This window comes from Ovis aries, chromosome 1 (genome assembly GCF_016772045.2).
Source record: "Ovis aries strain OAR_USU_Benz2616 breed Rambouillet chromosome 1, ARS-UI_Ramb_v3.0, whole genome shotgun sequence".
Taxonomy (NCBI): Eukaryota; Metazoa; Chordata; class Mammalia; order Artiodactyla; family Bovidae; genus Ovis; species Ovis aries.
Window position 1 is genome coordinate 7,944,834 of NC_056054.1, and position 24,917 is coordinate 7,969,750.

Consider the following 24,917-nt stretch of genomic DNA (forward strand, 5'->3'; position numbering starts at 1 on the left):
GGGCAAAGGCATGCCCAAACTCGTGGCACCCCCACAAAAGCGTGCCCAGCCTGTGGCTAATGGGGACACTGGAAGATGGATTGTCCCCAGGGACGCCCTGGCACCCCTGGGGAGGTCCCCACCTCCCAGACCTGGAGAGTAGAATGTCCACAGGGACACCCTGGAGCCTCTGGGAAATCCCCACTTCTCCCCAGAACCCCAGCCCAACCCTATGAGAGTTGTTCCAATGACAGGGCCCGGGATCCAGCACCCTAGCCCGTGTCCTGAACATGAGCTTGGAACTTAGGGTAGATGGAGTAGTGGCTGGAAAAAAGACCTCTTTTATGGTAGACAATGGAGCCACTTTCTCTCTCTTAACTTCCTACTCTGGCCCAACTCAAGACTCAGAACTCACAACCAAGGGGGTCTCTGGAGTTCCCCTAAGGCCAAAAATCAGCCTTCCGTTTCTCTGTCAATTTGGAAAATCAACCCTTATACACTCATTCCTCATAATGCTTCAGTGCCCGATGGCACTCCTAGGGAGAGATTTGCTATCCAAATTGGGGGTCTTTATTACCATAGCCCCCCTCAATACAGTCTATATTCTGCAGATGGCACCTGGATGGTCCCTATCCCTCACCCCTGACCTTCCCTTGGATCTACCCTCCTTAGACCCCCAAGTCTGGGACACTGATCACCCATCCATAGCCAAACATCATCCCCCCAGTCCACATTACCCTAAAAGACCCCTTGAAAATAATCACCCAACAACAGTACTCTCTCATCCCGGAGGCCCACAAGGGACTTAAGCTTATCATAGACCGTCTTCTTCAAGCCTCTATCCTAATTCCTACCCATTCACCCCACAACACCCCTATTCTGGCAGTAAGGAAGGGACCAAGCTCTTGGAGACTGGTCCAGGATCTGCAAAAAGTCAATGAGGCCATCACATCAACATTCCCAGCAGTCCCTGACCCTTACACCCTTCTGTCCACCATACCCCCGACTGCAACCCACTTCACCGTATTAGATCTCAAAGATGCCTTTTTCACCATCCCACTCCACCTCCTCTCCCAACCCCTTTTCACCTTCACCTGACAAGACCGCAAGACTCACGTTTGCCAATAACTAACATGAAGAGTTCTCCCCCAGGGGTTCAGAGACAGCCCCCACTTTTTTGGACAGGCTTTACAAAAGGACCTACAGACCCTCGACCTAGCCCTGAGCCATCTCCTCCAATACATAGATGACCTCTTCCTTTGTAGCCCAACCCGAAAACTCTGCCTCCAACATACTGTCAAACTCCTTGGGGCCCTGGGATCCTGGGGTTATCAGGTATCCCAATCTAAGGCCCAAATAGCCCAGACAAACGTCACCCAGCTGGGGCTCTCCATATCCCATCAACAAAGAACTATTCCCCCAGATAGAATCCAGGCCTTAATTAACTGTCCACTTCCAAAACCAAAAAGGGAGCTCCTGTCTATCCTCAGCCTCCTAAACTTTTCCGTATCTGGATCCCTAACTTCTCCCTCATTGCAAAACCACTTTATGAGGCAACTGAAGGATATCTGGATGAGCCCCTCTTTAATCCCTCTTCGCTGGCCAATCTTCTTCGCCAGCTCACCCAGAGCCTCCTCTGAGTGCCAACTCTCCACCTGCCAGATCACACCAGACCATTCTTTCTCTTTGCCCATTCCAACCAAGGACAGGCCCTGGGAATTCTGTGTCAGCGGGCCAGAGACACCTGGGCTCCCATAGCCTATCTGTCAAAACAGTTGGACATGGTGACCGAGGGGTGGCCTCCCTGCATACATGCCATGGCCGCTATCGCAGCCCTCGTACCTGAAGCAAATAAACTCTCTAGACATGCCCCTTTAACAGTCTGTTCTCCACTCACCTTCTGGGACTTACTATCACATCGGGCTTTCCTCTCCCTTCCCCCTTCCAGGGTTTAGGTCCTACATGCCTTTCTCCTCTACCCTCAGCTCTCATTCTCCCCCTGCTCTCCCCTCAACCCCACCAGCTTATTACCCATGTCCTCTACAACAGACCCCCTCCTGCATAGCTGCAGCCTAACAGTAGATCTTACCCAAAACCCCTTCCAACATTTAACAGATCAGCCCATCCTAGACCCAGACACCCCACACTGGTTTACTGATGGCAATTCTCAAAAATCCCCACCCTTTGCAGCAGGATGTGCCATCATCCAGGGGGACCTTTGTCACAATTATGGGACCCAGAGAATTGAGGCTTCACCTCTGCCATCTCACACCACCTCCCAACAGGCAGAACTGATAGCTCTCACCAGAGCTCTAACTCTGGCTAAAACTCTAAGGGTTAACATCCACACAGACTCCAAATATGCCTATAACATACTTCACTCAAACATCCTAATATGGAGAGAAAGAGGTTTCCTAACCCAAAAGGAAGCCCCCATTATTAATTCAGACCTGATCCACAAATACTAGAGGCTACACTCTTACCAAACAAAGCCGCCATCCTCCACTGTAGGGGACATCAAAAGGGAAGTTTCATATCAGCCTACAACAACGCTGCAGACCAGCAGGCGAAGGAGATAGCACTGTCCCATCCCTCCCTCCAGTCCCCTGTCATCTTAGCTCTGACTCCTCCAGACCCTCCCACCACCAGAGAAATCCTCTTATCTACACTCACTTTTTCATCCCTCATCCAAGATACTCCAACAGTTCCTCTGTAACCACTTCCCCATATCCAATGCTGACCAACAATATTTAGATAATCTTACCCGCTCCTGTCAAACATGCCAATGTACTAACCCCAATTCCAACCTTAAACCGACATCCCTTCTAACCTATCAAATGCGAGGCGGCCTCTCAGCACAGGATTGGCAAATAGACTTTACTCATATGCCCCTGGTCCGGAGAGTCAGATACTTCCTGGTCCTTGTGGACACCTTTTTGGGATGGGTAGAAGCATTTCCCAGTACAAACAAAAGAGTCCATACAGTGGCCCAAATCCTCCTCACAGAAATTATCCCCAGGTTTGGCCTGCCTTCATCCCTACAGTCTGATAATGGCCTGGAATTTACATCCAAGGTCACCCAACAACTTGTCCAGTTCTTACAGATACCCTGGAAATTTCACATTCCCTACTGTCCCCAGTCCTCAGGAAAGGTAGAAAGGATGAATAGAATAAAGAAACCCTTACCAAACTAACCCTCGAAGTACATTTGGATTGGACTAAACTTTTGCCAATTGTTCTCAGAATACGGGCTTTGCCCAGAAAGCCCCTGGGGCTGAGCCCCTTTGAGGTGATGTATGGAAGGCCCATGCTCCCTCCTGGACGCCCCCCTGAACCTCCTCCATACCAAGCTTCTTACACTCCCCTCTGCTGGCGGAACTCCCCAATGCCCTCTGGAAATACGTCAACTGCAACTTGCCTGCCCCTGACCCTCAAGCCTCCCTGCCCCCTTTACAAATTGGGGACATGGTCTATCTGTCTGATAATCCCCAGGGTGACCTAACCCCAAAGTGGCAGGGACCATTCAAAATCATCCACCTTACCCCAACTGCAGCTAAACTCGAGAAGGTCACCTCCTGGGTACAGCTTTCTCGCCTAAAACGGGGTCAACTCCTAGCCTGCGCTGCCCTCCTTAAATGACACCTATCAAGTCTCCCTCATAGGACCCACCTCCTTAAAATTCACCCAGCAACGACCTCTGTCAACCGTCCGAGAGGACACTGAATGACTGGACTCTCTTCAACCTACAACTGTTCCTGACCCAACTACTACTACAAGACCTCTGGACCAGCGCCCCGACAGGAACCTCCTTCAAAGACCTGACCACACTGGTGTCTCAACTGTGGCTCCAGGGAACCTTCTACAACCTGACTCCAGATGAAACTGATTTCTCTACTCTCATTCTCTACATCATTCTACATCCTAATGAACACTGTTCGTCCTCAGATTCAAACAACCACCAACTTGGGGCCTTTTTCCCCTCTTCCTGACTGGCCTCTCCCTGTCTCTCTAACCATAATAGCACTCTTAATCTTAATCCTTGCTATAGGCCTAGTAACTGTCTCCCCTCAGGACTGGCCACCTACCCTTCGTCTTTCTGTGGGTATCGCCTGCGTTGCCAGCTGGGTTCTACACCTAGGGTGCTATTTCCTCTGCACTGCCTAACTAACAGCCCCATGACTCCTCGGTTCCTTATCCCCGCTGCACTCCCCAGCCCTCTGGCTACTCCCTGCCCCTGCTCTGACGTTTATTCCTATGTACATTCCTCATGTTATAACACAGCTCCAAAACCACGCACCATGAACCTCGGGGGTGGAAAGTCCAAATCCCTACTCGCTGTTAAAGTACAAAAGAGAGGGAGTTACATGAGTACCTGCCATAAGCCAAATGGAAGAAACATATGTTTCTATCCCATTACCCACTGGGGGTGCTCAGATGGGGGTGGGGTACTAGATCAAAATCGGGAAAAGAAACAAGAATAAGTCATCAAGAACATAATTTTCTGGTTACAGGCGACCCCTGAGCCTTATAAGCACCTAGACCTCCTTTCCCAATTACAGCCTCTCCTAAAACCTCCCTCTGGCAACCAACACCTTACCCACCTCAACTCTTGCCTCCAACTCTTCCAGTACACACAACACACATCCCAGTGTCGGATACACATCACTGTCTCCCTCACTGCACACAACAATTCCCTTACCCTCAGCCTGGCTGTCGCAGGGCAGCTATACCTCCCCTTCCCAACAGAAAACTGCACAACACATTGGGACAGTCTCTGACAATGTCCTACTCTCAGCCTCTTCAAACCTAACCTGTATTAAATACTCTAGTCCCAACTATACTGGTCTTACAAACTCCGCTCCCTCCTTCTGTTCCACTTGGGTTCTCTGGAACAGCACAAATAATTGCACCAATTCGGGAATCTTCATTCTCTGTGGGACCTATACATATTCATGTCTCCCCTTGGACCCCCCACCCCGGGACCTTGCATCTTGGTCTTCCTGACCCCGGGCCTAACATTCCTCAAAGGAAAAGAAGTAGAACAAATAGTCTACCCCCAAGGGGAACTCTCCCACAGGAAAAGACGAGCTGTCATAGCCCCCCTCCTGATTGGGACTGGCATAGCAGCAGCCCTAGGCACTGGGATTGGAGGCATCTCGACCTCTGCCCATTTCTACTACAAGCTGTCCCAAGAACTTAATGAAAACGTGGAGCAGGTAGTAGAGTCCTTCGTTTCAATCTAAAGACAAATTAACTCGTTAGCTTCTGTGGCCCTACAAAATAGTTGAGCCCTGGACCTACTCACCACAGAAAAGGGAGGGACCCGCCTTTTCCTAGGAGAGGACTGCTGCTATTTTGTTAATGAAATGGGCATAGTCCAGGGCAGAGTCAAAGAACTTAGAGACAGAATCGAACACTGCAGAAAAGAGTTACAAAACCTTTACAGTCCCCAAAACCTGTTCCAACAGGTCCTCCCTTGGTTGCTCCCTTTCCTGGCACCACTGGTACTTATCATTCTATTCCTTTCATTTGGACCCTATCTCTTCAATCTCTTTCAAAGGTTTCTCCAAGAACGGTTTCAGGCCATCTCTCAAGATCAGGTCAAGACCATTCTTCTTCTTGAGAGCCTCACCCCAAGCTCAGAAAAAGGAGACCCTGGGCCCTAAGACAATCCTCCATTCCAGACCCAAAATCGTCGCCCTTATCCAGTAGGAAGTAGCCAGAGAGATACAGCACCCTTTTTCCCATTTTTTTATGATTTCAGGGTCTGAAATGAAGGAGTCTTTTGGGCCTAGAAAAGAAAACAACAGTTTCAAAGGCCCTCACTGAATCATCTAACTTCGGAGAAAGCAAAACAGAACTTTAGGTCCCGCCCTGATGCTCCAGGCCAGTTGCATCTATCTGGGACTTATCACCCCCTGTCCAGAAACCTTCCACCCCTACACCTGCACAGAAGACTTATCACCCCCTGCCCAACTACAAATGCCATCTCAACTAAAGAATACCCAAAACATCCTGCCTGATTAACGTTTCCCTTATCGCTTCCACAAACCTCCCTATAAATATGGAGCCTCCCTGATCCCTCTCGGGCTCAGCCTGGTCGTTAGGCCGACTGTCTCCCCTCCTTGCCTGAATAAAGGTAACCTACTTCTGTTGAGGTCGTCTTTACTCTTTCTGCCTCGGCCTGAACTATACCTTACAAACACCGGCTAGTGTGTCTTTTTAAATAACAGCCATGCCAGAGGGTGTGAAGTGGTACCTAACTGTGGTTTTGATTGGCATTTGATACAATGATGGCTAATGATGTTGAGCACCTCTGCCTGTGCTTATTGGCCACGGGAGGTGGACTTCAGCCTGGAGGCAATGGTAAGATTTCAAACTGCTTTAGACAAGGGAGTGATCTTACATGATTTGCTTTTTAGGAAATCCTTCTTTGGGCTTCAGGAGAAAAGGGATAGAAAGTGAGTCTATTATTTTCCAGGTGAGAGAGGGCAAGCAATAGGATGAATAGGATTGGGAGAGCAAACTGGGGAGGAGTTGAGCGTGTCCCAGTTTAAAGTAGTCTGAACTGATTTCCACAGCCTCTGTGACTGTTTTCTGGGTTCCTCTTTCAGACCCTAATCTCCTGTAGGGTGGGGACAATTGATTCATTCATATTGCAAAACTGTATTGTGTTCCTGCCTTGTGTCAGGAACTTGGGATGCTTCGTGGATGAAACAGAGATCCCAGCCTTGTGAAGTTTCTGTTCTAGCAGGGATGAGTGGGTTATTATTATTGCCCCAAACCAAATAGTCATCACTAGGGCTGAGACCTGTCCAAGGACCTGACAAGGATAGCCTTATGTGACCTCACAAATGTCCACAAACGCCTTGTACTGTAAAACCTGTGAAGCTGACGATGACGCCCCTGTGTGAGAGATGTTGACGTGGAGTGGGAAGGCTGTGGATACATGCTCACTCCAGCCCCTATGGGCTGCTGGTGTAAGCATGTGTCATGCGTGTACATAGAACCAAAGCTGGCACAGGACGGGGCTTCCCAGGTGGCGCTAGTGGTAAAGAATCCGCCTGTCAGTGCAAGAGATGGGTTTGATCCCTGGGCTAGAAGACCCCCCTGGAGTAGGCAGTGGCAACTCACTCTGGTATTCTTGCCCGGAAAACTCCACGGACAGAGGAAACTAGAGGGCTATAGTCTGTGGGGTTGCAAAGAGTCAGACTGAGCATGTACATGCCCTGGCACAGGACAGGGGAGTGGGGAGGAAAAGGGGGACCCCAGCGTCTGCTTAAGAATTCTTCTCCATCCTCAGCCACTCAGTGCGGGCCCAAACACACACACCCACCAGCAACACCAGTTCCCAAACATCTTTGTAATAATAACAGCAAATACTTCAGTGGCTCTTCCAAAGTGCTAGACACTCTTTAAGTACCCTACAATAATTTTTAAATGTTTTGTAAATTGTATCTACAGACTCTATTGCTTACAATACAAATTACAACTATCCATTCATTCAATCCTCATGACATCCCCATGACACAGACACTATTACCATCCCATTGTACAGATGGGGAAACCGAGTTCACTCAACCCTCCAGTGTCTGAGCTGGAGCTAAAAACACTTCTAACCCCGTGCAGTACTGCCTCCAAGAGGAGTTCTGGAAAATGCCATCTCCCTGCATCTCATGATATTTCCAGTGATGCCTCACGTAGGTAGCTGGCCCACTGGACCCGCTTCTATCTCCAAACTAGCAGCGACCTCCAACTGGCCTAGTGGGAAGAGAACTGAATCAGCAGTCAAAAACTCAGAATCTGGTGGTAGGTCCACTCCTAAGAGGTGTGGGAAAAAAAGTGAAAGTGAAAGTTGCTCAGTTGTGTCTGACTCTTTGAGACCCCATGGGCTATACTGTCCATGGAATGTTCCAGGCCAGAGTACTGAAGTGGGTAGCCTTTCCCTTCTCCAGGGGATCTTCCCAAACCAGGAATCGAACCAGGGTTTCCTGCATTGCAGGCAGAGTCTTTACCAACTGAGCTATGTGCATCTTTGGGTAAAAATCCACCTTCCTAAGTACTCTCCCCACCTGGCAAGAAGGGAGCTGTAGGGGTGTCTCGTGGTCCCACTGTCTCCAGGGAGGGGGCTGAACAAGGACCTGACTCCTGGGGGAGGGGAAGGTCTTCAGCACAACCCAGTCTGACCCATGGCATCAGGCAATCAGACAGAGGACAGTGTTCGACGGTTGAACTTCAAGAAGCTGCCATTTCAGAGGTCAAAAATAGAGGCATAGCAGCGATTCAGAAAGTCCCACCTGAAGCTACAGCAGCTGCTGCTGTTTGTGGCCTTGTGGGTGCTGAGCCCAGAGAAAAACATCTTATAACTGACACTCACTTGTCTCCACATGGCATCTCAGAAGCAGGGATGCTGAGAAGTAGATCAGGGAGGCAGCAGGTGGATTTGGCCTGGCTCTGCTGGATTCCAGAACCTGCAGTCCTAACCACTGGGACTGCCCAGCAAAAGACATACAGCCAGGACCCTGAGGCCTGAAAGCCTTGCTCAGAAAAAGGCCAGCAGTAGAGGATCCCTGCCTGCCTCTCTCCCTCTCCCATTGGGAACACAACCTCACAGGCACCATCCAGATCCAGGGGCCCTGCCACCAGCATTCACTTGCCCACTTTCAGAAGATGCTTTCACAGTTTATAAATCCTGTGTGTCCCTTCTGTGTGCCAAGAAACAGGTGAACAAATGGGTCCTAGTCCCTGCCCTCCGGGAGCCCAAAACAATGAGAGCCAGTAAATCTGGGGAGCAGGAGAGAGGACCCTGCAGCCTTCCCAGAGGAAGAGCCTTGACTTTGGGGCAGGTTGGGGTAGAACATTTGCTCCTGGCTACCATGTTGAAATAATGCCCCTCTCCAAAGCAGGCAGCAGTGGGCACCTCATCTGCCAACAACACTGGCAGAGCCAGGCAGTGGGGCAGGAGCCTGAAGCTTGGGCAGCCTCTCCTAAAAAGACCACACTTCCAGAGGACCCCAACACTTCTGCTCAGGTCCAGCTTGCCAAGATTCCCATCCCAAAATGAGAGGACATCTCTCCACACCCTGCCCCTGAGCATCGATCTGCAAGTTCAGACCATTGATAAATCATGGGCAGAATTAGGGGCTCTCCTGAGATGAGCCTTCTCCCCATGTTTCCCATCTGACATGTCCTCTGGACACCCTGAGAACAGAGCAGATGCTGTTATCTAGGGGTTGAAGGGCCATGAGCTGGCCGGATCTTTAAAATCACCATGGCCTTGAGCATCCCCAAGAATCCCACCCTCACTCCACGATTACCTGGTACAGAAGAGCTCTGACTTATGCCAACAAAGAAACAGGTGGATCAACTAGTTGAGAAAGTCGTGCCTCGAGGAGCGTGTTCCAATTTGGATCCCAAGGATCTGGGTGGGAAGACAGGGGTGTGAGCAGAGGCCGTGGGGACCTAGCTTCTAGAACAGGGCAACTCTCGTATCCTCCATCCTCACCTGGAGCCTCAAGGCCGCCTCTGTCGAGCTCGTGCCTATAAACACCTACGGGAGGCAGGGACCTCTCCGCCCACTCACCTGCTCCCAGTGTGCAGGCCCAGCCTTGACCTAGTTAGGATGCTGCCTCTCATGAGTCAGGAAGCAATCTGCCTAGTTCGCTCCACAGTCTTGCTGAATCAGAATGAGCCACAGGAAGCCTGAGCCAAGCTCGCCCCTTGAATGAAACTAGGGCCCGGGAGGGTCTGGAAGGGCAGCAATAGGGAAGTGGAGGGGTTGGAGCTTGGGAGGACACAGCTCCCCTTCGGGCTCTGCAGCTGGGTGAGTGGGACTTCCTGACCTCTTGGGACCTCAGTTTCCTCCTCTGAAAAATTAAAATAGCACAGTGGGCTCCAAGCTTGCATGAGTGCAGACCAGACACCTCGTGGGCTACTATCACCCAGAATCCAGAGTGTTTCTAGATGGACCTAGAGATTATCAGACCACATGAAGTCAGACAGAGAGAGACAAGTATCCTATGATATTGCTTACAAGTGAAATATTTTTTAAAAGGGTACAAATGATCTTATCCACAAAACAAATACAAAATAGAGTTACAAACATAGAGTACACACTTATGATTTCCAGGGTGTAAGGGAGTGGAGAGGGATAAATTGGGAGATTGGGATTGACATATACATGCTACTATATATGAAATATAAAGTATATAAACTAGGTGTGTATTAAGTCGCTTCTCTTGTGTCTGACTCCATGGACCGTAGCCTGCTAGGCTCCTCTGTCCATGGGGATCTTCCAGACCCAGCAATCGCACCCATGTCTCTTGTCCCTTGGTAGCTCAGTTGGTAAAGAATCTACCATTGGTAAAGAATGCAGAAGACCCATTTGATTCCTGGGTCGGGCAGATCTGCTGGAGAAGGGATAGGCTACCTACTCCAGTATTCTTGGGCTTCCTGGTTGACTCAGACAGTAAAGAATCCACCTACAATGTGGGAGACCTGGGTTCGATCTTTGGGTTTGGAAGATACCCTGGAGAAGGGAATGGCTACCCACTCCAGTATCCTGGCCTGGAGAATTCCATGGACTGAATAGCCCATGGGGTTGCAAAGAGTCAGACGCGACTGAGCAACTGTCGCAGCTCATGTCTCCTGAATTGGCAGGTGGGTTCCTTACCATTAGAGCCACCTAGGAAGCCATTTAAAAATAGATATATATAGATATAATATATAAACTTCATATAAAATACATAAAAATACAAATATATATTAATCAGTTCAGTTCAGTCGTTCAGTCATGTCCAACTCTTTGTGACCTCATGGACTGCAGCACACCAGGCCTCCCTGTCCATCACCAACTCTCAGAGCTTACTCAAACTCATGTCCATCGAGTTGGTGATACCATCCAACTATCTCATCCTCTGTCGTCCCCTTCTCCTCCTGCCTTCAATTTTCCCCAGCATCAGGGTCTTTTCCAATGAGTCAGTTCTTCACATCAGGTGACCAAAGTATTGGAGTTTCAGCTTCAGCATCAGTCCTTCCAGTGAATATTCAGGACTGATTTCCTTTAGGATGGACTGGTTGGATCTCCTCACAGTCCAAGGAACTCTCAAGAGTCTTCTCCAACACCACAGTTCAAAAGCATCAGTTCTTCAGTGCTTAGCCTTCTTTATTGTCCAACTCTCACATCTGTAACGACTACTGGAAAAACCATAGCTTTGACTAGACACACCTTTGTTGACAAAGTAATATCTCTGCTTTTTAATATGCTGTCTAAGTTGGTCATAGCTTTTCTTCCAAGGAGAAAGCATCTTTTTATTTCATGGCTGCAGTCACCATCTGCGGTGATTTTGGAGCCCAAAACAATAAAGTCTGTCACTGTTTCCACTGTTTCCCCATGAATTTACCATGAAGTGATGGGACTGGATGTCATGATCTTAGTTTTCTGAATGTTGAGTTCTAAGCGAACTTTTTCACTCTCCTCTTTAATTTTCATCAAGAGGCTTTTTAGTTCCTCTTTGCTTTCTGTCATAAGGTGGTGTCATCTGCATATCTGAGGTTACTGATATTTCTCCCAGAAATCTGATTCCAGCTGGTGCTTCATCCAGCCCAGTGCTTCTCATGATGTATTCCGTATATAAGTAAATAAGCAGGGTGACAATATACAGCCTTGCAGTACTCCTTTCAAAATTTAAAATCAGTCTGATGTTCCACGTCCAGTTCTAACTATTGCTTCTTGACCTGCATACAGATTTCTCAGGAGGCAGGTCAGGTGGTCTGGTATTCCCATCTCTTGAAGAATTTCCCACAGTTTGTTGTGATCCATATAGTCAAAGGCTTTGGCATAGTCAATAAAGCAGAAGTAGATGTTTTTCTGGAACTCTCTGGCTTTTTCGATGATCCAGTGGATGTTAGCAATTTGATGTCTGGTTCCTCTACCTTCTCTATATCCAGCTTCAACATCTAGAAGTTCTTGGTTCATGTACCTTTGAAGCCTGGCTTGGAGAATTTTGAGCATTACTTTGCTAGCATGTGAGATGAGTGCAATTGTGCGGTATTCTGAACATCCTTTGGCATTGCCTTTCCTTGGGATGGAATGAAAACTGACCTTTTCCATTCCTGTCGCCACTTCTGAGTTTTCCAAATTTGCTGGCATATTGAGTGCAGCACTTTAACAGCATCATCTCTGCATATAATTTATAAAATAGATAAGTAATAAAGACCTACTGTATAGCACAGGGAACTCTACTGAATACCCTGTAATAACCTACATGGGAAAAGTAGCTACAAATGACAGATATATGTAAATATATAACTGAGTCACTTTGCTTCACACCTGAGACTAACGCAACACTGTAAATAAACCAGACTCCAGTGAAAAAGAATTTTTAGACAAAGAGCATTTCTGATGCATCACTGATGAGCCATCAGTGCTTTTCGTCAGTCGAGTGAATGGCTGGTGCCGCTTTCCCAGGCAGAGCCGATGATGTGAGGATTACATGTGAAAAGTCATCCACATCTCTTAGCCCAGCATCTGGCATATGGCAGGGACCCGCTAGATGCTAGTGCCAGGCAAGGAGCCCTTTCCTTCCGTACCCACCGCAACCAAGCCTAAGGCTCCATGGGCCGTGAAGATGAGTCATTTGCTGGCCCAAGCCAGAAGATATAACCCTTATCACCCCAGTTCATAACCATTATAGGGGAGGCTGCAGGAATTAGAAATGTCAAAAGGCAGCCCCATTCAGGTCAAAGTGCTTTCTTGCCTCAGTCTAGACCCGGGGTGAGGGCAGTCTCTGTAATGCCTCTGGACACACAGAGGAGGGAGTCCCCCTCCCTTCTCTGGACACGGTCCTTTCTCAGCATCTTTAGCTCAGAGTCAAGTGCAGACTACCTTGTCACCTCTCTCCTGGGAGGTCAGCTCCTGGTTCTGGGCCCTCTTGTCCCTGCTCTGGTCTAGCCTCTCATTAGTTCTCAAAGACAAGGTCACCTGGCTTCAAAGTTTATCTTTGAAAGCCCCACCCAAAATCCAGCCCACATGATGGTCCAGTGAACTCGCACCTCCAGCTCTGATTCACTCTCCACCGGACGTTCACGAATCCCCTTGAAGTGGATGCCTTTACCTTCTTGTTTTTCTCCTGCTAATTCACTGGGATGCAGAAAGGGGTTCTTTAAAATGGGTTAAGTGCAGGAGTAATGACTCATTGCAGAAACTGTGACATATCAATAAAATGGGGTATTGCTGTTTAGTCACCCAGTCATGTCTGACTCTTGCTGCCTCGTGGACTGTAGCCCGCCAGGCTCTTCTGTCCATGGGATTCTCCAGGCAAGAATTCTGGAGTGGGTTGCCATTTCCTTCTCCGGGAGATCTTGCCAACTCAGATATTAAACCTTCGTCTCTTGCACGGGCAGGTAGATTCTTTACCACTGAGCCAACAGGGAAGCCCAAGGCACCAATTAATTAAAATCATGCTTTGAAGACTAGACAATGGGTGATGCTGGGATGGTGTAAAGTATAAAAAATAGGATACATGACAGTATATAAGACAGGATCCCACTCTTGTAAATGTGTATATTGTCTACTCAAAATTAACATTAAAAATAAACAAAAACCCTATGAAAAATATGTATTGCTACACTGCCAAAACTTAGCATGGTACTTGGAATAAAATAGATATTTAGTAAATGTCTGTTGAATTTAGAATGAATAAATAAATATTTTCAGTAATTAATGTTTACCAGGAGAATGACCAATGATGTTTATTTACTTCCTTGTACTGTTTCAGGCACACATGGATTTTATTATTAGGTTAAAAATAATGGTAAATATAAAGTGAAAGGCTTTAAATGTGGCTGGATAATGCCTATTAACTTCATTCTGGCCAGATCATCAAGTAGGGAAATAGGCTTTCAAAAGGGCCTAAAGAACCTGTAAAAATGGACTTGACTCAGCATGCAAATTCAGCTTACATTTGGCTCCAAAGGACTGACTGATGAAGGGTTCAAAAGTATTTGTTCAACACATCTTATGTAGCCACGCTCACTTGGGCAGGAGATGGAGAGGGAGACCACAGAGATGCTCCCAGAGCTCCAAGCGCTTCTTATTTATGTGGAGAAACCAGCTGAGCCCACAGGGAACAGAGGCCAGTGAAGACGGGGGTACGGCAGTGCCAGGCGGACTGTGACGGTGGCAGTGATGAAGGGTGAGGGGAGAGGCGAGGACAGAAGGAGGCCTGGAGACTTCCTGGGCCCGGCCTGGGCCGGGAGGAGCCAACTGTATACGGCAGAGCCGGAAGACCTCAGCAGGCGAGCACAGAGCACCCAGCGGGCTCCTCTGCTGGAGAAGGTGGGAGAGGATGCCCAGAGACGAGCTTGTATGGAGATGGTGGGTGCAGGGGGCGCCTGGCTTGGCAGGGCCATCAGAGCTTTGAATGTAGTCCGTTTCCTCTCTGCTGGCTTTCGTGACTCTCCTCTCTCTTTCATGTTCTGCAGTCCCAGTACGGCTCGTCCAGGCGTGAATTTATTTACCTCGTCTAGGACTCAGCACACTTTCTCAAACTCAGAACGTGTGTCTTTCTTCAGTTCTGAAAAATCCCTCAGTCATTCATGCTTTGAACGCTGCCTTTTTCCCAACCTCTCTTCTCTCCTTCAGAACAGCCTATTAAATGCAAATTGAGTTTTCTTGATTTAGTCACCAAATGTCTTTTGACTTATTTTTCATCTCTTTGCCTCCTGGTGCTTTATTCTGTGTGATTTTCTCAGATATACCTTCCAAATTACTAAATCTAAAATCGTGCCTAGCTAAGATTTTTTTTAATGCAATGTTTTTTATTTCTGTGATTTCTACTTAGTTCTTTGAATTCACTTTTTTTTAAAAAAAAAAATTAATTTCCTCAGCACTAAAAAGAAATGAACCAACAAGTCTTTGAAAAGACATGGAGGGACCTTAAATATATATTACTAAGTGAAAGCAGCCAGTCTGAAAAGGCTACATACTGTATAATTCCAACTATATGACATTCGGGAAAAGGCAGATTAGGGAGACAGTAAAAAGGCCAGTGGTTGCCAGGCCTCACGGAAACAGGGGTAGGTAATGAATGGGAGAGGCATGGATGATTTTTAGGGCAGTGAAAATACTCTGTATGATATCATATGATAGACGTATGTCATTATTCATTTGTCCAAGCCTATGCAAAACCAAGTGTGAACTATAAAGTAAACTATGCACTTGGGGGTGATTATGACATGTCAGTGCAGGTTCATCAGTGATAACAAAGGCCCTGCTCTGGCAGGGTGGAAGGTTGATAATGGGGGAGGCTGTGCATGAATGGGGGCCAAAAGGCATATGGGAACTTTCTGTACTTTCCACTGGATCTTGCTGTGAACCTAAAATTGATCTAGAAAGTAACATCTTAGCTTTAAAAACATGATTTCTTATTCTTGTTTTATAGATTTTATTCCTTTATTTCTTTAAGCACCTAAGGATACTTATTTTTTAAGTCTTTTATATTCTAGTACTTCCATTTCCCCATGGGTCAACTCTCTTATTGTTGTGGGATACTTTCCTTCATATCGGACTTGCCCAGATATTTTATAATTTTGTGTGTGTGAGCTCACCCTCAGTGGGGACACCCTTCTGGGTGTGGTGGTGGAGTTGTTCCCACTAGTGCCCCGGATTGTGAATGCCTTCCCTAGGTGTCCCTGTGTAAGTCTCAAGGGTTCACTGTTTCTCAACTGTCTCTCTCAGTTTCTATCTTAGACTTTCTGTTCTCCGTGAGTGGTGAAAGTTTGGGCTACATGTGCAAAACCAAATTATCCTCAGTTTCTAGAGGATTTTATTTCTATTCATGGCCTGTACATTTTTAAAAAATTTCTGAGCCATAATTTCTCTCTAAACTTCTTGCTGTGTTCAGGTCCAAAGGCTTTGACTCTTATCCCCTCATAGCTGTTAAATTAAAAGATCAACACGGAAGTGAGACTCCCTCTGGCCATGCAAGTAACAGTCCCTAAAAAATGATACATCTGAGGTAGATATAGAATGACTTAAGAATAACGTATTTATTTAAGGCACTGGACATGAAAGATTATTTATCTTTCTTGCTCTTGGGACCAAATATATATTTATATCACATATATATGATTTTATATTTTTTCCAGCATTTCTGTGTGTCTAGGAAATTTCATGTGATCTTGGACAAGCTACTAATATTTAATGTTTACATGTCTGGCCTTCTCATCATAGGACTTTAATGATGACTAAACAAGACAATTCATGTAAGGTGCTTAGAACAAAACCTGGCCTGGGTGCGGTCAATAAATATTATAGCAATAATTCCCGCTTCAGCTCATTTCTTTTTCTTGACCAGAACTGGATGCCCACCTCTATATACTTCAAATATTTTTTAAAATAACCACAACATTTTTTTTAACCTCAATCTTTTAACTGCCTCTCCCTTCCCCACCCCCAACAGCAAACTCAATACAGTAACTTATTAATCTTAAAAGAAGTCCTCTTACAATGAATTAAAATTACTACACTTGAATATTCAACTTCTGCTAATGAACAATTATAACAACTACTTTAAAATAATTGGTTTATGATGATTAAATCCATGAATGATTTACCAAAAATTGTTGCCCAGAAATCATGCAAAGATGAGCAGAAATTGTATGCACCTAACAGAAGCAGAAGATATCAACAAGAGGTGGCAAAAATACACAGAAGAACTATACAAAAAAAATCTTCATGACCCAGATAACCATGATGGTGTGATCACCCACCTGGAACCAGACATCCTGGAATGCAAAGTCAAATGGGCCTTAGGAAGCATCACTATGAACAAAGCTAGTGGAGGTGATAGAATTCCAGGTGAGCTTTTTCAAATCCTAAAAGATGATGCTATGAAAGTGTTGCACTCAATATGCCAGCAAATTCGGGAAACTCAGCAGTGGCCACAGGACTGGAAAATGTCAGTTTTCATTCCAATCCCAAAGAAAGGCAATGCCAAAGAATGTTCATGCTACTGCACAATTACACTAATCTCACCTGCTAGGAAAGTATTGCTCAAAATTCTCCAAGCCAGGCTTCAAAGGTACATGAACCAAGAACTTCCAGATGTTGAAGCTGCATTTAGAGAAGGCAGAGGAACCAGAGATCAAATTGCCACCATCCACTGGATCATTGAAAAGGAAAAGAGAGTTCCAGAAAAACATCGGCTTTATTGACTATGCCAAAGCCTTTGACTGTGTGGATCACAACAAGCTGTGGGAAATTCTTCAAGAGATGGGAATACCAGACCACCTGACCTGCCTCCTAAGAAATCTATATGCAGGTCAAGAAGCAACAGTTAGAACCGGATGTAGAACAACAGACTGGTTCCAAATCGAGAAAGGAGTACATCAAGGCTGTATATTGTCACCCTGCTAATTTAACTTCTATGCAGAGTACATCATGAGAAATGTTGGGCTGGAAGAAGCACAAGCTGGAATCAAGATTGCCAGGAGAAATATCAGTAACCTCAGATATGCAAATGACACCACCCTTATGGCAGAAAGTGAAGAGGAACTAAAAAGCCTCTTGATGAAAAAGAAAGAGGAGAGTGGAAAAGTTGACTTAACACTCAACATTCAGAAAACTAAGATCATGACATCCGGTCCCATGACTTCATGGCAAACAGATGGGGAAACAATGGAAATAGTGGGAGACTTTATTTTGGGAGGGCTTCAAAATCAGTGCAGATGGTGACTGCAGCTATGAAATTAAAAGATGCTTGCTCCTTGGAATAAAAGCTGTGACCAACCTAGACAGCATATTAAAAAGCAGAGACATTCCTTTACCAACAAAGGTCCATCAAGTCAAAGCTATGGTGTTTCCAGTAGTCATGTGTGGGTGTAAGAGTTGAACTATAAAGAAAGCTGAGTGCCGAAGAATTGATGCTTTTGAACTATGGTGTTGAAGAGGACTCTTGAGAGTTCCTTGAACTGTGAGGAGATCCAACCAGTCCATCCTAAAGGAAATCAGTCCTGAATATTCATTGGAAGGACTGATGCTGAAGCTGAGACTCCAAAACTTTGGCCACCTGATTCAAAGAACTGACTTATTGGAAAAGACCCTGATGCTGGAAAGATTGAAGGTAGGAGAAGAAGGTGATGACAGAGGATGAGATAGTTGGATGGCATCACCAACTTGATAGACATGAGTTTGAGCAGTGTCCAGGTGTTGGTGATGGACAGGGAAGCCCGGTGTACTGCAGTCCATGGGGTCACAAAGAGTCAGACACTACTGAACGACTGAACTGAACTGATTGCCCAGAAAATACCACAAAAGCTCTGGTCAAGGGCATCCCAGTTTTTGAAAGGGATTTCTCAGTGTCAGTACATTCAGGCTTTCTGTATACCATAGACTGAGATGCTTATAAGAGACAGAAATTTATTTCTTGCTGTTCTGGAGGCTGGGACATTCAAGATCAAGATACTGGTAGGTTTGATGTCTGGTGAGAACTCTCTTGGGCTTCCCAGGTGGTGCTAGCGGTAAAGAGCCCGCCTGCCATTGCAGGAAACATAACGAGATGTAGGTTTTTTCCCTGGGTCAGGAAGATCTCCTGGAGGACGGCATGGCAGCCCACTCCAATATTCTTGCCTGGAGAATCCCCATGGACAGAAGAGCTTGGTGGACTACAGTCCATAAGGTTGCAAGAGTCAGACACGATGGAAGCGACTTACATGCACAAGAGCCCTCCTCCTGGTTCATAGATGAACGTCTTCTCTCTGTATCTCACCTAGTGGAAGTGGCAAGTGAGCTATCTGGGATCCCTTTTTAAGGACACTTGGGTTCCTCACAACCTCAGCACCTCCCACAGACCCCATCTTCTATATCATCTCATCGAGGAATTGTTTCAACATATGAATTCGAGCTGGGGGTGGAGACACATTCAATCTATGACACTCAGTTTTATCCCAAATACTTCCACAGTAGAGCAGTGGACAATTAGAAAAACAGTGAAGAATTTAAAGTGTGTTGAATTGGAAAACTACCAAGAAATAGATACAGAGCAATATGTGCATACTGTGGTCCTGCCTAAGTAAAACAAAGGATATAGGGGTGTGTGTGTGTGTGTGTGTGTGTGTGTGTGTGTGTGTGTGTGTGTATGAGAGAGAGGGAAATGGTATGTAAAGAGAACATTTTCTAGAAGGATTCTGCAAGAAACTGTGAGCTGAGGTTACATAAAATGTTTTGGAGCAGGGAAGTGACAGGTTCGGGACTGTATCCGCAGACTCGCATGGCATGCTGAGTAGATGCAGTGGAGAGGATCAGGAGGAACTGGGAGAGCCTGAAGCCAGGAGATCTGTTTAAAGGATGTGCAGTGGTACAGGTGAGAGTTGACGGCATCTATTCTGAAGCGAGGAGATGTGGTGGAGAAGGTAAAAAGAAACTGGATCCATTTTTGAGGGGCTTCCAGCAGTAGCCCCAGTGCCTAGGGCAAGTACCTTCACCCCCTCGGTGCTCATCAATGTATGAAATGAACGGTCTCCTGCATAGAAGACTCAGAACTCCAGCCCCTCTAGGCATCTGCCTGGCAACTCCAGACAGCATCCCATAGGCCCTCTTCTTGGAGTTTGCTCACCCAACCCTGGACCCTAGGAGGCAGGGGCAGGAGACAGGGTCCACAGGCAGGTGAAGCCAGGGCCCACATTCCTCTTGTGCCCTCTGGCCCTGCCCTCCTGGGAGTGTGGCGCCAATTCCTGCCCCACCGCCCTTGCTCCACCAGGCCCCCCACCAGCAGGACTGCAGGCACCTCTGAGCTGGGCTCTGCATTTACATGGCAAGGAAGAAGTGTCTCCAAAACGCTGAGGGCCTGGTCTCCCTTAGGACCTAAGGGGAGACAGGAAAACAGAACAATGAGAAAGAAGGAAAGAAGACAGCCAAGAAAATCAGATCTACAGAAACACTGTCACTCATGCGCATGCGTGCCCCTGCCATCATAACACTGTGTACTTAGGAGGAGCTTAAAATAGGTCTTCTGAATGCATGAGACGGTGATGGAGAGAGAGCTGGAGGATGAGGACTCTCAGGAGGGTGGCGGATGAAGGAAAGAAAACAGATCCTCCTGAACAACAGACATTCCCCCAGACCCCACACATGTGAAAGCTCCACTGGGAACCTTTGGTCATTGAGGACAGTGAGGGGCAGAAGGAATAATTTCATTCATTCTGGTATCTGCTGGGCCTAATATGGGATTTGATTTATAGTGTCCTGCTCAAATGTTTGTTGAATGAATGAAAGGGTGTGTGGATGGATGGATGGGTGGGTAGCTGGGTGGGTGGATTGATAAGTGGGTCTATAGGTGGATGGATGGATGGATGAGTGATTGGATGGATGGGTGGGTGGGTGGATGGCTTAATGGATGGATGGATAAAAGACCAAGTCTATTTAGCTTTCAGAGGAAAAACTGAAACCATAATCTCACAGTAATCAGAGGGCTGTCATAGACAGCTTTCAAAGCTGGCTCTTGTTGGGACCTAACAAACGCCATGATAGGCTTCAGGGACTAAGGTAGGACTCACGGGAAAAGCTGAGTCATTGCCCAGTGAGGTCATCCCCGTGGATGCCAGGACTTGTCTAATCATCATACTCCCCATAACCTAGTTTGACTTTATCAGGACATAAAAGACATCCCCCTGCAGCCAATAGCCAATTAGTAAATACCAGGAAACCCCTGCAGCCAATAAAGATTAGCCAATTAGTAAAGACTAGGAAACTCCTGCAGCCAATCAGCCCTTGCCAACTCTCTGTTCTAAAACCTATAAATGCTGCTGTAAGTCTGGGCTCGGGGCTCCTTGCTCCACTCCGCTGCATTGGATGTGGTGGAAGCCCTAGCTCGAGCTAGAAATAAAACCCCTTCATGCTTTTGCATTGCTGTGGATGTCTTATTCTCTCAGTTTTGGGGACTCGGACTCTGGGCATAACATTTGGGGGCTCATCCGGGATCCCTTTAACTGGGAAGAATAACACTTTCCCAGTAGAGGGGGTTTCCTCACTAGGAGGAAAGATATCTGAACACCGGTATTAAGTCTGGTTAAGTCCAGCGTAAGGCCGAGGCCCAGCATACGCACTGGAAGGCAGCTGGCTCTTGTTAGGCCTAATCAGAGGTGAATTAGTCATCCTAGCCAGTGTAAGACCGAGGCCCAGTGAGTGGGCTGGAAGGCAACTGGCAGCCAGCATAAGACCGGGGCCCAGCATTTGCGCTGGAAGGCAGCTGGTTCGGTGAGGGAGTGGGAAGGAATGTCTCTCCCGACTCCGAATCTGGTGGGCAGTGGCGGCCCTTTGGTGAGATGACACTGGGAAGCAAGACAGCAGTAACCCGGGATAGACCTAGTTCTGTGTTTTCGGCCGATATTTGTTTCTCTTCTGTCTGTCGCCTTTGTGTGCCGGCACCATTTTCGTTTTTTTGTGTGTTCATTGTGAGCTCCATCATTATGGGTCAAAGCTCTTCCACCCCTTTGTCTGTAATGACTGACCATGAAGATCGGGAGAGTCAGAAGAAGAAGCTGATACTCCAGGAATCCTCTTTATATCCTAGCCTGATTGACTTAGACACTGAGATCTCACCTCCCCCATATATGCAGCCATCCTTGCCCCCGCAGGTACCGCAGGTGTCGTCCGTAGAACAAAGGAGGGACCCAGAACCCTCGGCTCCGCCATGGGAAGGGGGGCCGGCCCAAGGAACTCGCGGAAGAACTGGAAGGGGCGGAGACTTGTCTGAGGACGGAAGCCAGGAGGCTCCTTCATCCACTGTTCAGGCATTCCCTGTCCGGGTGGGGCCAGCAAATCCCAGTGGGGAGCGAACATACCAGTACTGGCAGTTTTCTACGAGTGATTTATTAACTGGAAAACTCAAACCCCTTCTTTTTCCGAAAAACCCCAAGGTCTGATTGATCTCTTAGATTCTATCTTGTTTACTCACAATCCTACTTGGGGTGATTGTCAGCAGCTGTTGCAGGTGCTCTTCACCACGGAGGAATGGGAGCAAATTCTATCGGAAGCATGAAAACATGTTCCAGGAGTGGACGGAAGACCCACCACGCAGCCCCACCTAATCGAGGAGGGGTTTCCTTTGATGCGACCCAACTGGGATTTTGAACACGCTGAAGGTAGGGAGCGTCTCCGAGTGTACAGCCAGACTCTGATGGCTGGCCTCTGGGCAGCCGCCAGGAAACCAACGAATTTGTCTAAGGTAAATTTGATAAGACAGGAGCCAAATGAGAGCCCGGCAGCCTTTTTAGAGAGGTTAATGGAGGCTTTCAGGCAGTATACGCCCATGGACCCTCAGGCTGATGAGTCACGCGCAGCAGTCTTGCTAGCCTTTGTTAATCAGGCAGCTCCGGATATCAGGAGGAAGTTACAGAGGATAGAGAAGCTGGGAGAACAGTCAATACAGAATCTGGTGAGGGCAGCTGAGAAAGTGTTTAATAACAGAGAGAAAGGGAAGAACAAATTAGACGGGAGGAAAGGGAATTTAGAGCTAAGGAAAACTGAAGAAATCAGAAAGAGCTGGCTCAAATTTTCTTTGCGGGGACGAGACTGGGACCTGATTCCTGGAAGACTCGAGACACCCAGCCGAAAGGAAGGGAGAAACCAGCCAGACCGACCCTAAAGAGAGACCAATGTGCCTATTGCAAAGAGCAAGGGCACTGGAAAAATGAGTGCCCCAAGAGAAACCTGAAAAAAAGGACTGTAAGGAAAGAAGAGTCTCCCTCGGGTACCCACATCTTATATGCAGGAGGAGATAGTGATTAGGGGGGTCGGGGCCCGGCACCCCTCCCTGAGTCCTGGGTAACTATTAATGTGGAGGGGAAACTGGTCGGCTTCACGGTGGATACGGGAGCCCAATACTCGGTCCTCAATCAAAAATTCGGGCCGATGTCCAAGAAGACTAGTTTGGTCCAGGAAGCCACCGGGACAAAATGATATTACTGGACTACTAAACTAAAAGTGGACTTGGGAGCCCAACGGGTGCCCCACTCATTTCTGGTGATCCCGGAATGTCCGGCCCATTTATTAGGAAGAGACATATTTTCCAAAGTCAATGCACAAATTCACTTTGATTCTGGAGGGATATCAGTCACAGATGGGCTTGGACAACCAATTCATGTTTTATTCCTGGCACTGAGAGATGAATACAGACTATATTCACCAAACCCCCCTGCAGCTCTGGACCCGGCTATGCTACAATGGATCCAAAAATACCCTCTGGCCTGGGCCGAGTCGGCAGGAGTAGGACCGGCAAAACAAAGACCTCCCATCATTGTTGATTTAAAAGCAAATGCTACCCCTGTGAAGGTAAAGCAGCATCCCCTGAGTCAGGAGGCCCGGCAAGGAATCACGCCACACATACAGCGCCTCCTGAAGGTAGGGATTCTTAAAAAGTGCCGGTGCCCATGGAATACTCCCCTGCTGCCTGTGAAAAAGCCCAGGGGAACAGACTTTAGACCCGTCCAAGAACTTCGGGAAGTCAGCAAACGGGTGAGTGACATTCATTCCACTGTCCCTAACCCATATACCCTCCTGAGCGGCTTGCCACCAGACTACATCTGGTATACAATCTTGGACTTAAAAGATGCCTTTTTTAGTTTGCCTCTGGCCCCCCAGAGCCAAGAGATCTTCGCATTCGAGTGGACTGACGAAGACAGTCAAACTGTAGGACAGCTGACCTGGACTCGCCTTCCATAGGGATTTCAAAACTCGCCGACGTTGTTCAACGAGGCTCTAGGTGAGGACCTCTGGGAGTACCGGACTAGCCACCCCCACGTTGTCCTGTTGCAATATGTGGATGACCCCATGCTGGCCGCTACTAGCAAGGAGGCATGCCTAGAGGCCACAGGCAACCTCCTTCAGACTCTGGGGACATTGGGGTACCAGGCAAGTGCAAAGAAGGCCCAAATTGCTGAACAGGAAGTCGTTTACTTTGGGTACAAAATAAAACAGGGGCAAAGATGGTTGATTCAGGCTATGAAAGAGACTATTTTATAGATCCCCGAGCCAACGACTCCTCGGCAAGTGAGGGAGTTCTTAGGGACTGACTGTTGGGTACTGCAGGCTATGGATCCTGGGGTTTGCTGAAAAGGCCCGGCCTCTATACGAAGGAAGTAGAGAAAATAAGAACTGGACTTGGACTGAGCCAATGAGGCGGGCATTTCAGGAACTTCGACAGGTGTTACTGGAAGCCCCAGCCCTAGCTCTCCCTGACCCGGCTAAGCCATTTCAACTGTTTGTGGATGAAAAGCAGGGAGTGGGAAAGGGAGTCCTGACACAGCAATGGGGACCTTGGAGGCGGCCTGTGGCATACCTCTCTAAACGGCTGGACCCGGTAGCTGCTGGATGGCCGCCCTGTCTCCGTATCATCGCGGCCGCTGCTCTCCTTGTCCATGACGCCGACAAGTTGACTTATGGACAGCGCCTCCTGGTCTACACTCCCCATGCCATAGAGGGGATCCTCAAACAGCCACCGGATAAGTGGATTTCTAATGCTCGCTTAACCCATGACCAAGCCCTGCTGTTAGATGCTCCCCGGATACACTTTCAGACACCTTGTTTTCTAAATACTGCTACTCTCTTGCCCATCCCGGAGGAGGATGGGCCTCTCCATGACTGTGTTGAAGTATTGGCTGAGGTAACCGCCATACGAAGAAACCTCAGCGACATACCATTAAAGGACAATGAGCTGATATGGTTCACAGATGGGAGCAGTTATATAAAGGATGGGCAGAGAAAAGCAGGGCCAGCCATAGTAGATGACACTGGGAGGGTCGTCTGGGCCGAGGCTTTGCCCCCTGGAACATCCGCCCAAAAAGCAGAATTGATAGCTATGATACAAGCACTAGAGAGGGCGAAAGGAAGAAAGATCACCATTTACACTGACAGCTGGTATGCATTCGGCACCGTGCAT

General features: G+C 47.5%; 1 protein-coding gene across 2 annotated transcripts in view; it reads right to left on the reverse strand.

Annotated features, from left to right (window-relative positions):
- Positions 1–24,917, reverse strand: part of NEU2 (neuraminidase 2) — a 41,871-nt gene that overhangs the window by 13,106 nt on the left and 3,848 nt on the right. Inside the window, exon 2 of one of the 2 annotated variants that reach the window (XM_060416462.1) lies at positions 9,297–9,400. The exons of the other annotated variant lie outside the window; for it this stretch is intronic. The gene's annotated coding sequence lies outside the window, so the exon portion shown is untranslated. The remainder of the gene's footprint in view (positions 1–9,296; positions 9,401–24,917) is intronic. 2 annotated transcript variants of the gene reach the window in all.